The sequence below is a fragment of the Scardinius erythrophthalmus genome (assembly GCF_964197995.2).
Source record: "Scardinius erythrophthalmus genome assembly, chromosome: 11".
NCBI classification, from domain to species: Eukaryota; Metazoa; Chordata; class Actinopteri; order Cypriniformes; family Leuciscidae; genus Scardinius; species Scardinius erythrophthalmus.
The window spans coordinates 13190200-13201990 of NC_138231.1; positions in this window are offsets into that span (position 1 = coordinate 13190200).

The window sequence follows — 11791 nt, forward strand, 5'->3', positions numbered from 1 at the left end:
AAGCTTTTTTTTGCACAGGCCTATCTAAAGGGTTAATAGTGAGAAAAAGTTAAAATCTGATGCTGCACAAAAACTGACAATGCATCAAAACCAAAGTTGTTTCTAATGTTTGACATGTCCAAGACTGTGATAAAAGGTAAAAAAAAAATCCAGTCCACATTCACATTTTATATTGAAAATAAGTCATTTTGTGTGTGTTTTTTCCCAAATCAGTGACATCATTTATGAATTTGGCAATTAAAGAGTTAAAATCCTGATTTTTTTTAAACATTTAGTAGTTTTGATCAGGACTGAGGTTGATTAATAGATTTATGCAAAAAAAAATTGAAAAAAATATTTATCTGATACGACCCACTTTTTTTAGGAGTTACCTAAAGTACCGTCCCACTTTACTTAACATACACATAAATTGTAACAATATGACTAATACCGATAATACCATACTAATACCGTAGGCCTAAGGTAAGGCTATTAAATAGCAGTCCCAAACTAGTTTTGGTTAATACAATAAAGTTGAGCACATCAGCACAGTAGCTATGAGCACAGTATAACGTCTGATAGGACAGGAAAATTTGTTTTTCTGAAGTGAGAGACTTTTTATTTCGTGACAACAAGCTACGAATATAACGTTAGAAGAGTGACACTGACATATAGCCTGACAACATTTCATCTGACCGCAAATACTGAATCAGGACAACACGTTTTTCTCAGGCACTCTTTACTTAAACTGCATCTAACTTTCATGCACGTCTTTCAAAATAGAAGTTTTGCATCAGTTGTTGATGTTTCTTTAACGGCCACTAAGAACAGTCTTGTGACCCACTTTTGGGTTGCGACCCACCATTTGAGAAACACTGGCCTACATAAAACACTGTCTATTGAGTCATTCACTGACTGGGAAGCAGTTCAGCTTCCTTAGGGTTCAGACAGAGACCTGTGTCTGTGTTTCTCCATCTACTGTGGTTATTTGTGGTTATTGTGTCCACTTTCCCTCAGATGCCCTTAGTCCAGCCACCATCCTTATTCTACTCAACCCCTCCCTTTTCCATTGACCGTGGTAAGTAGGTCAGAAATTTGCTCACACACTTTAGAACTGTGCTGCTCGTTGTTGGCCTTAAGCCAGCAGACGTGTTTACTTTACCAGACCACTATAGTAGTATTAGAGAATCTTCACTCACAGAAAAACATTCAAGCAATTAATGTCTGATTCCTAACAAGAGCTCCATATCTCCATGACGATAGAACTTTCTTTTTTGCTATTTAGACTTAGTTCTGGTCATTAAATCAGAGAACGCACACAGTCACCCAGCTTTTAATTCAATTACAAACTCTCTCGCCTGCCTTCTTTATTCTTTGCTTACTTTATCCCTCTCTTTCTTCCCACATTCACTCACTCATCCCTTTTGTTGATGTTCCCTGTTGTTTTTGAACTACTTGAACTTGAAATTCATTAACGTTATGACAGTATCATTAAATGCCCATCATGGGATTTTTCAAAGGATTTGTTATTCATTTAACTCGTATTACATTTCTCCATTCACATGTCTCAACATGACAGGATTTTGGATAGGAATATATTTTGTTTACAATTATGTATTTTCATACTTATGACAGACACAACAATGAAATTATTTAACATTCAACATTTTACATTATTAATTAACTAAAATTGCTAAATTAAACCAAATATTCAAATCATCCTTTGATAATTAACATTTTGATCAATAATTTTGTTACAAGTTTAACACCAGTCTCAGAAACGGCGATTGTGAAAACAATAAGTGACATTTGGCTATAGTGACATGCTTTATTGTTAAAGAACAAATCCAATATTACACAAGCTTTATTGTCCCTTTTCTAAATTCTTAAAAGACTGACAAAGCCTTTGATTATTGTTGATACATTTGTTTGTCCAAATCTTACTAGTGTGTTCAGATTTCACGTCCAATTGAACAGTGTCTAAATCAGTGTTCAAAGCAATTCTTAAGACCAAATTGACTATCCTGTGTTTTAACTGTGACAAGTCAATCAGACCAAGGCTGATTGTAGAAATTGCACACTCAGGGAAATTTGGAATCAACAGCCCATCCATTGGACACACTTGCCCTTGTGATCAGGCATTTACGCAATATGTTACAGCATTGGCCTCGTCCTATTCAACCAAATAAATCAATTTTCAATAGGAGGAACAGCCATTTCTATGGTTACCCAATATAGATGTCATTCCCTGAGAGGGTCATCTCTGAGAGGGTGAGGTTAGATCATGTGGTGAGTGGTTATGTAATTCAGGATGCCATGTGCACAAACACAGCAAATGCTTTATCAAATGTGGATTTGCATTCCATTGCCTGGAGTACATTGATTTAGCACATTGATTCAAAGATGCTGTATATTTCATAAGCGCATGTTTTATTAAGCTAAATCCACCACATTGAATCAGCATTAATTTTTAAACACTGAAAGAGCAATAACACCATTAATGCAATCATAATTCTAGCGAAATCTAAAATAGCAAATGGAGATGGGCTATATTCAACATGGACAGACACCCATAGAAAAACGCTAATGTAAATAAATGAAAATACTGTATAATCATTTTCTGCTTTCCCATCATGTGGCAGTTAGCAGGCACTTCTCACAAAGCACTTTCACCAGCTCTTCGTCCTTCTCTCCTTTAATGAATCCTATTCCTGAACATTCACTTGATATGAGAGCCTCTAAATTAGCTTGTGTCTGTGAATAAGTCTAGTTTAGTGAGTTAAAAATGGAGAAGGAAGTAATAGCTGTACTCTTCAACAGCACTGAATTTTGATGAAGAGCGAGGCTACACTCAAATGCCTTCTGCTCTTTACTGTTATTATTCAGGACCTGTTCAATTGCAGACCCTTGCAGAACAAGTTGGTAGTTGAAACCAACTAAGTAGTTGCTTGCTGGTGTCACATTTCAGCCTTATCACCATCCTCTGCACTTCATCTCCCATCACTCTCCTCTGTTCCCATCTGCACGTCATCATCACCCTCATCACTGCCTCTATTTAGACTCACACTCCACCACAGTTGATTGGCTGGTCTTGTTAATGCCATGTGGACTATTCCCCCTGTCTCCAGCACCTTCCTTTCCTCTGTGTCGCCGTCAAAGTCATCCTTTGGACTCCTTTTACCTGCTCACTTCTCCACTACCCCATTGTTGTAAATAAACCTCACTGGCACCTGCCATTTTCCTCTCCTCTGCATTCTGTAACAACTGGCTTGAAATAGCTGGCTTGCTATTTCTTTCTTCTTTTATTCATACATTATAAATCACATTATTCTTCAACAAGCAGCAGAATTTGAGATATAAAATGTTAATAAATGTTGTGATCCTCTGAATTTTCTAATTTACACCATGTCAAGGGTTGACATGATAAAGCAGCAAACAATAAAATTTCCTATATAGTGCAGCAGATTAGTAAAAAAAAATAGTTCACTTTGGTATAAAAGCATGAAATTTGGCACAGATACTCTCTAAGGGCCACTATTTTGGAAAAAGGCGTTGGCCACTCAAAAATTCAATATGGCGGCCATTTTTCAAGATGGCCGCCATTGCTATTCAATGCTTATTATATCAATTATTCAAACAGTGATCCAAGCATAAAATTTGATACAAATACTCTCTAAAGGACATGTTAATGGAAAAAGATGCTTGTCCCTCAAAAATTCAAGATGGTCGCCATTTTTAAAGATGGCCACCGTTCCTGTCGAATATGAATTATTTCAATTGTTCAAATGGTGATTCAAGCATAAAATTAGGCAGAAATACTCTTCAAGGAACACTCTTTTGGAAAAAGGTATGTGCCACTCAAAAATTCAGGATGGCGACCATTTTCAAGATGGCCACGATTTTTTATTCACATTTGCAATTGCACAGTTCTGTTTTCCTCGAAAACTAGGGTTGCGCATAACTCGCCCCGCACCGTTTGTTACAAACCCCTGAGTGAGGTTTCAAATCGACCGGCTCATTGAGGAGAGGTGTGCTATGACTTTTCTAAGCGATCGGGTGTTCGATGTTTAAACAGCAGACAAAAAAGCGGCCAAAAAAGTCCCATTGACTTAACATTGGAGAATTCTAAAAAATTTAAATCCCAACTGCCGTTTTCACACACACAGACTCCAAAGGGCCTGACACCCCTGCGTCTCTCCCTCTCTCTCTCCCTCAGAGGATTTATATTATCAAGCAACCAATAAGTAATGGCCTAAAATCTTCATAGCCACACCCTAGTAACCAGTTACAGCACCTTAGCAACCACTAAGAGCTCTCTAGCAACCACCCTAAACCAACAAATATTTTTTTAAGAAAATGTTACTTTTTTTTAAAGCAATATCACACTCGTAGCCTTGCGATATTGCTCCATGCTTGTGCCTATTCGGCCATAGGCACAAGGCCGCAGGCCAAATGCCGTACTGAAGGCACTCATTATTAAAGATTTTAAGAACTATATAAAAACTCCATAGTAACCATCTTTGACAACTACCAACCACCTTGTTACACCATAGCAACTACCAAAAATACCTTAGCAACCACCTTGAACACCCTAGCAACGTCTAGAAACGCCCTAGTAACCACCAAAAATACCCTAGCAGCCTCCCAGAACACCCTAGCAACTGCCTAGCAACCACCCAGAACACCTAGCAACTGCCTAGCAACCGCCTAGCAACCACCCACAATACCCTAGCATCTGTCCAGCAACGCCCTAGCAACCACCCAGAATACCCTAGCAACCGCCTAGCAACCACCCAGAATACCTTGGAAACCGCCCAGAACACCATAGCAACCGCCTAGTAAAACCCTAGCAACCGTGCCAAATTTTGCCACTGCAAGCACCACTCACATTTTCTTCAGGAAATGTACATTCTAGTTTTTGAGTGAGAGAGACGAAAACTGTGTAATTTTAGTGGACCTCTCTGTGTTGTTTGAGGATGCCACAGTCGTCATGGCAACTCTCAACTCCCAACTGCCACTCCGAATTCAGAAAATCTTGAAAAAATGGCCGCCATGTTGAATTTTTGGGTGGCCAACGCCTTTTTCCCAAAAAGTGACCCTTTAGAGTATCTGTGCCAAATTTCATGCTTTTATACCAATTTGAACGATTCTCTTGAAATATGCCATTAATCTGCTGCACTAATAAATTGTATTTTTATGATGTAGTGGGTAGCCCCACCTACCATGAAATCTCATTGGCCCAAAATCTTGCTCCTCATTTATACATTAAACATCAAATATCTTCTGACTGGCTGTAGTTGTGTAACTTTGAACAGCAGTTTTGCAGTAATAAATTGCTTGTTGTCTCCTGGTTAAGACATGGTGTTCTAATTCTAATAAGTGCAATAATAATAATAATGTTTGCCTTTATAAAACCCACACATTTCTTACAATACACAGGAAGTGGTTTTAAAGAGTTTTTAATGGTACTTTCTGACTGCTTCTGTAATGATATTTGTGGCCTTCATGCACGACCCAGCATTCAAGGACGCCAGGTGATCTCACACAGGTATAATGTAAACATTTAACAGCATTCAGGTAATGGTTCAGTGTAACAGAGTTATGAATGAGACCTAAAGTCTGGAAGTGATTGAAACTTGTGGCTCAGAGTAATCTCTGTGCAACATGTGAGTCCTTTTGACTGATCCGGCTCCAGACTTGACAGCAAATAGTGGCTGCTGTATCAATAAATTGTTTAACTTTTAACCAGAGTTCAACTAGTTGTGGGGCCGCCACATATCCTCATATCTCTTGTTGAGTCAGGGGAACTTCTGAGTTTGATAAGTACGTGCACTGATGGCAAGAGACCAGCCTTACTATCTGTCATTGGATGAGTGCTGTGTGGAACAGTGTTTTAGCAATGGAAAAGCCTGTTAATTTGCTTAAAGGCTTTGTGAATATGTAAAGCTACTGCTTTGAAAAAGAACCAGAAAAAAGGAGCAGAAGGATATCTGAACAAGATAACTTCTCATGCTCCCATGATCTTATCATGTGCTTTCTGAGAACTGAATGTCCAGTGAATAACACATTACGATTAACTAGAGATGAGATATTATTTTTCTTAATTTTATTGACATAGTAGACTATACAGAATGAGGTCAAAAGTTTACATTTAAAATCTACAATAAAACAACTAAACCTGGAAATAAACATTTTTTTATTTGGATTTTGAAAAAATGTAAGACAAAGAAACATTATGATGTAAAACTAAATTTTTAATTTGTTAGTATTTATGTCCACCTTCAGTGGCTTAGAATTAGTATTTAACTATATCAGATTTTTTTATTGTTGTAATGATGACATACCAAACAGTAAGACATTTTCAACAACAAAAAAAAAAAGTGAGTACTTAGACTTTTGGACCTTGCTGTTCACTTTTGGATTATTGGATTGTTTTAAAAATATAATGACACTCAGTTGTTGTGTATATTTGCACATGCTCAGTGCAAACAGGCGATCAATGTACATGTTATCTCATTAGTGACTCATTTAAGCTGAGCTAACACAGCTTTATCATTTGAAAATAATTTCATCTGATGTCTTTCTCTCTCAATGGAGTTAATTTTGTCAGATGTCAAAGTACTGTTTAAATGTAATTTCACACAGGAAATTTAAACACTGTACATTTATACAGCGGCCTCCTTTGACCATGATTAACCCAAATCTTGTTCAGTGCTTTGTTATGTCTACCTCCACACTCTGTGTTGCAAAAACAGCATATTTCTTGGAACACTGACTACGCTCACGTTTCCCACTGTTGTTGCCTCGGAATGCTGGTGTGCTGGTGTAGGTGTTATCTGTTGTTGTTTTGCAGTGCTGATAGTGAACGTGAACGTCTCCTCTCAGCTTCTTCATGGTCTTGCTGCCCTTTCCCTCAGCTGCCCACATGCTCTCCAAGGTGCCATTGTGACTTCCTCACATGCTCATACCAAGCAAGCATTAAATTTCTCCTTAAGATAATAAGAATGACCTTCATCTAGACATGACGTCTTTGTCCTCATCCTGTCCGCCTTCTTGACTGACAGCAAAGGGCTGTGTGTGTTTTATGGACATGAAAGTATCTATCTGTCTGTCTGTCTGTCTGTCCTCACATAATTTAAATATCCGTCAAGATAGAAAGACAGTTAGATAGAGTGATATTCTGACAGGGTTTTGTTCTTGCCCTCAGGAAGGAATCACATGGTGGAGCTCTTGAAGGCCACGTGCTGACTGCTGCTCACACTCAGAATACAAATACAGCACACATAAAATTCACAGACACGGACACAAAGTCACTTTGCCAAGGACACAGAGGATAGGCTAGAAATGAGTTATGAATGGTTAGATATTACATGTAATTATAAAATTACAACATTCCCTGAAATTTTACGGTGGAGATTCAGCTGACTTTCTTTGTATTGAAATTATTGGAGAGTCTATGGATTATGTGCTGTTTACATAGTTCACTGTATTCTAGTGAATTGCATTAAGTGGTTACAGGAAAGTCAGCTGGATCTCCGTTGTAAAATTTCAGAGGATGCTGTGATTATAATTACAAGTAAATATCTCTTCATGTCAAGCAGATCCAAAAAAAAAAAAAAAAAAAAAAAACAGGAAATTAAGTAGGGAATTAGAAACAAGGGATTGAGAGAGTTCTTTTAAAAAATTGAGGGCTTAACCAAAAAGGAGGGTGAGAAAGTGCCTCAAAAGTACCATGAGGGAGGAAAAAAAGAGTTTATTCAAGGACACATAAGAAAAGAAATAAAGAGGTTAAGTTAATCAATGTCAGTCGTCTCTTTTGTCAAGATGTTCAGCTTTTAAATGGACCCGGTTTTGAGCTCTATGTTGTTCTATTAAACATTAAGCCAATTCATGCTGTGAGAATCTCAACCTGTTGTTTGTATTTTGGGCATATAGTGCTGCCAGAGGACTTCTGCACCAGCTCTGCACAGTCTCACACATACACACAGCTCCCAGTACTTCTTGGACTTAAGATACTGAGACATTATGTGGTCTTGAATTAACGATTATCGTAAATTATCTTATTTTGGGTTGAGAAAACGGAGAAGCTTAGGGCTTATAAAAGCAAATTAATTCCTAAAGTCCACCCTGAACGTTCACTTCACACAGAACCAGTTGATATCAGTAGATTTAATGTAAAGTTATTTGGGAGCTTTTCAGGTGATACGAAATGCCTCAAATGTACTCACAAGTCAGATTTCAGTTTGATCTTCAAGTACAGAAAAGCCTTTAACTTTTCTGTGATTGGAAGGTCTGTGCATATAGGGTTTCAAAAGAAGTAATTCTGTCTAAAGACATTTCACATGATTTCTATTTACTCTGATAATGAATGACCTAAATTTGATAAAGACTTTTTATCCAAACACATCGTCTCTGCTTACAGTATAAACGTGTGACTCTAATCTATAAAAAAAGAGTTAATCAGAGAAGATTATCATGTTCTGTATGCTTGTGTTGTAAATGACTACGTACCGTGTGACCCACGGACACTTGTTATGAAGGAAACGGTATCTCTTTCCCAGGTTGTTTGTACCTTGTGCTCCATCCCTTGTTGTCATGGGATAGTGTGAGTCTGATGGAAACAGCGTTGTTTCCACATATGCAGTGTTCCTGTTTGACATTCCAGTCATTCATGGTCACCCAATCAGCTGAACCTGGAGTCCTATGCAATGTATGAGCCCGGAAAAGATACTTGGGATATGGGAAAGTATTTTGTAGCAGGATATGATAATCAGTTTGCACCTCCACTATGACCACCAAAGAACGGGGATTCTCAAACTTTTTGTCTGCTGAACCCCTTTGACCTAAAATATTTACCTGAAATGTAAATGTAATAGCCAATTTAACAACCATTCGCACGTTCATCGTTTCTCTGATGCCAGTTAATAGTTGGATGACATGCAGGTAGAAAAAATATTTTCATTGTAAAATGCTAGTCTTGTGACTACTTTTTGCAACACCAACAAAAGTAATTGTTTACATACTGCTGACTTCATCCAGTTCACCATATAAACAGTTATACATTTCATTCAGCTGAAAAAGGCCTCAGCCAATCTTTGCTCATCCCTTCCCCCCACTCACTTTGTGAATCAGAATATCGCTCTTCCTCACATCACATCCCGGTTATGTAACACTGTTTCCTAGTTACCCTGAAGACAGAGGCTGCCCCTCTGTTCACCTCCGTGCCAGCCGTCTCCTGTCGGACCGGGAGAGTAGACAGCGGGAATTCATAAGGAGATTGATTGGTTGTTGTGTTTTGCATGTGTGTTGAAGGAGGCATACAGATGAGCAGATAGTATTATGAATAAGAATTATCGGACAGTGCGGTTAGGCTTTTGTGCAATTGAAATGACACATTTCCCTTGAAACGCAGTTATTGTAAACACAAAGAAGCAGGCATACGATAACCGTGGCTGTTTGAGGATGTCGTGGCCTTGCTAGATAAAGACTGTGGAATTTGTTTGCGTCTGTTAGCCAGATTATATCCCATTTCGATCTTTATACTGTTTATTTGGGTATATTATGGACCATGGGAATTGGATCGATCTTCCTCCAACATTTGCTAAGCAAAATAAGCTTGTGTAAGCTGTGTAAACTGCATTTATAATTTACAAAATGCCCAGTTGCTGCCATAAATCCTGCTGTTGCGGTCTCTGCTCACTTAATTCACTCTAATGAGCTCATTTCATTACAGTGCCTCTTAAGGATAATATACCAGCCATAATGTTTTATTCATCACTAGTTCATTATCTATAACCACAGCACTGATTGCAATTTGCAGCTGTTTATGGCTTGCTATTAAAACATTTATGCAATTTTCGTTTTTAACCTTTTAATTTCCACTTTGATTCTTCCTGGTATCGGTTTGAAAATAAATACATTAAAAAAAGAATAAATAATTGAAATAAAAGTCTTTTGGTTAATTTTTTTTAATTATTTTTTTGTAAACTACAAAACAAAAGCTTGAACCCTGGTAAGGGAACAGATTCTTCTAGTATATGGGTTTAGGTGGGCGCCACAGGGCTCCCCCTGCTGTATGTTACATCCAGCCAGTATTGCTCGCTTCATTATCCAGTGGCCCGTGAACTCTGCGTACCTCTTTCAGTGCCAAACAAAGCATTGTAGGGTGCGTCATTACTGGACTGAAAAATGTGCAGTCCGCACAGAATGGCACGTCCAGAAAAAACAGCAGAGGCCATTCACATGGCAGCTACTCAACATTCCTGTGGGCTTCATTAGGGTGCCACTTGTACCTGTCTCGTATCCCATGCCTCTTTATCTTCATTTGTGTAGATTTGTTGTGTATTTTTCCTTGAGCCGATCCTCATAGTGTCTTCATTTCATAATTAATATTGAATACTTCATAAATGTTCTCAGTTGATCTTCTCAGCATTCTCAAAAACCTGCTTTAAAATTAAGATGTAAGTGTTTACTAGTTTATAATGCAGTTTTGCATACAGGTGAATATTTTGTGTCTTTATTGGGGTGCAGTATTTTTATATGTTTATATCAGTGTATTTCGGTGTGCTTTAGTGCAGGTGCAGTGGACTGGATTGATTCATAGTAGTAGGACACAAAGAGGTTCTCTGTGGAGATTAGGTTCCAGTATAATCCCAGGGATTAGGCCTATTGAATTACAGAGCTGAGGGGGCTTCTTTACTGTTCAGTTTGTGTTGGGATGTGGGGAAGGATGGGACGAGGTGTCACGTGTGCTGTTTTCAGGACTAAAGCACATGCTTTGAAAAAGCTTGATGCCCATTGTTGATATCCGTCACATGGGTGGCGACAATTTTTAACATACTAGAGCAAACTTGCGTAACTATGTGGAGCATAAAAAAAAACATAAATCACGACAGAGCTTCAGATCTGCCAAAATAAATCCCAGATCTCAGACCACTGACCTGGGTTTCACACAAAACGTAGATGTTCTCTTACATGGGATGGATGGATGGATGGATGGATGGAGATAGATAGATAGATAGATAGATAGATAGATAGATAGATAGATAGATAGATAGATAGATAGATAGATAGATAGATAGATAAGTGCTTTATTGATCCCTTGAGTTAAATTATGGTGCAATAGCAGAAAAACAAGTGAACATTGTACATACACGCACACATTGTGCAACACACATTACAATAAATACAGAAGTTCTGTGTCAGTTTACCATAGCATAATGTGTATGGTAGGTTGCATAAAGTTGGAAAGTTCATTGCAAAGACAAACACTCAGACTCAAGCTTTCTCCTGAGTTTGGCAGAGAACTGGTTTGCTTAACTGTGTATCCAGTCCCCATTTGCCAATTGGCTTTGCACAATATTGCATTTCCCTGGTTCCTGCTTGTAACAGCAATTATTGTGGTTGGCACCTCACTGCTGAAATTCCCAACTAGTTAGGTGTAAAGCTGGTGTAAGGTCGGTCACGTTTAGGTGAACACATTATGCATTAACTGTGTACAGATGTGTGCATTTGTCTTGTACCTAAACAGAATGATATAGAATTAGAATGAACATTTAACTGCAATAATTTCAGGTGCATGATTTAACCCTACCCTTAAGTAGTGTGTGTACAAGTTAGTAATGTGTAGCTGGTGCAATTTTTGTTTTGGTCATATTTTCCTACCATCGTGTGTCTTTGACTTTTGGCATCCACCAACACAGGCAGCCTGCTGGTTTTGGGCCCTGATTCAAAGCCACAACCAGCAGATCGGTGGGCATATCCAACATAAACATCCTGCCGTGATTCCATACCATCAGCTCAAGCCAAAAAA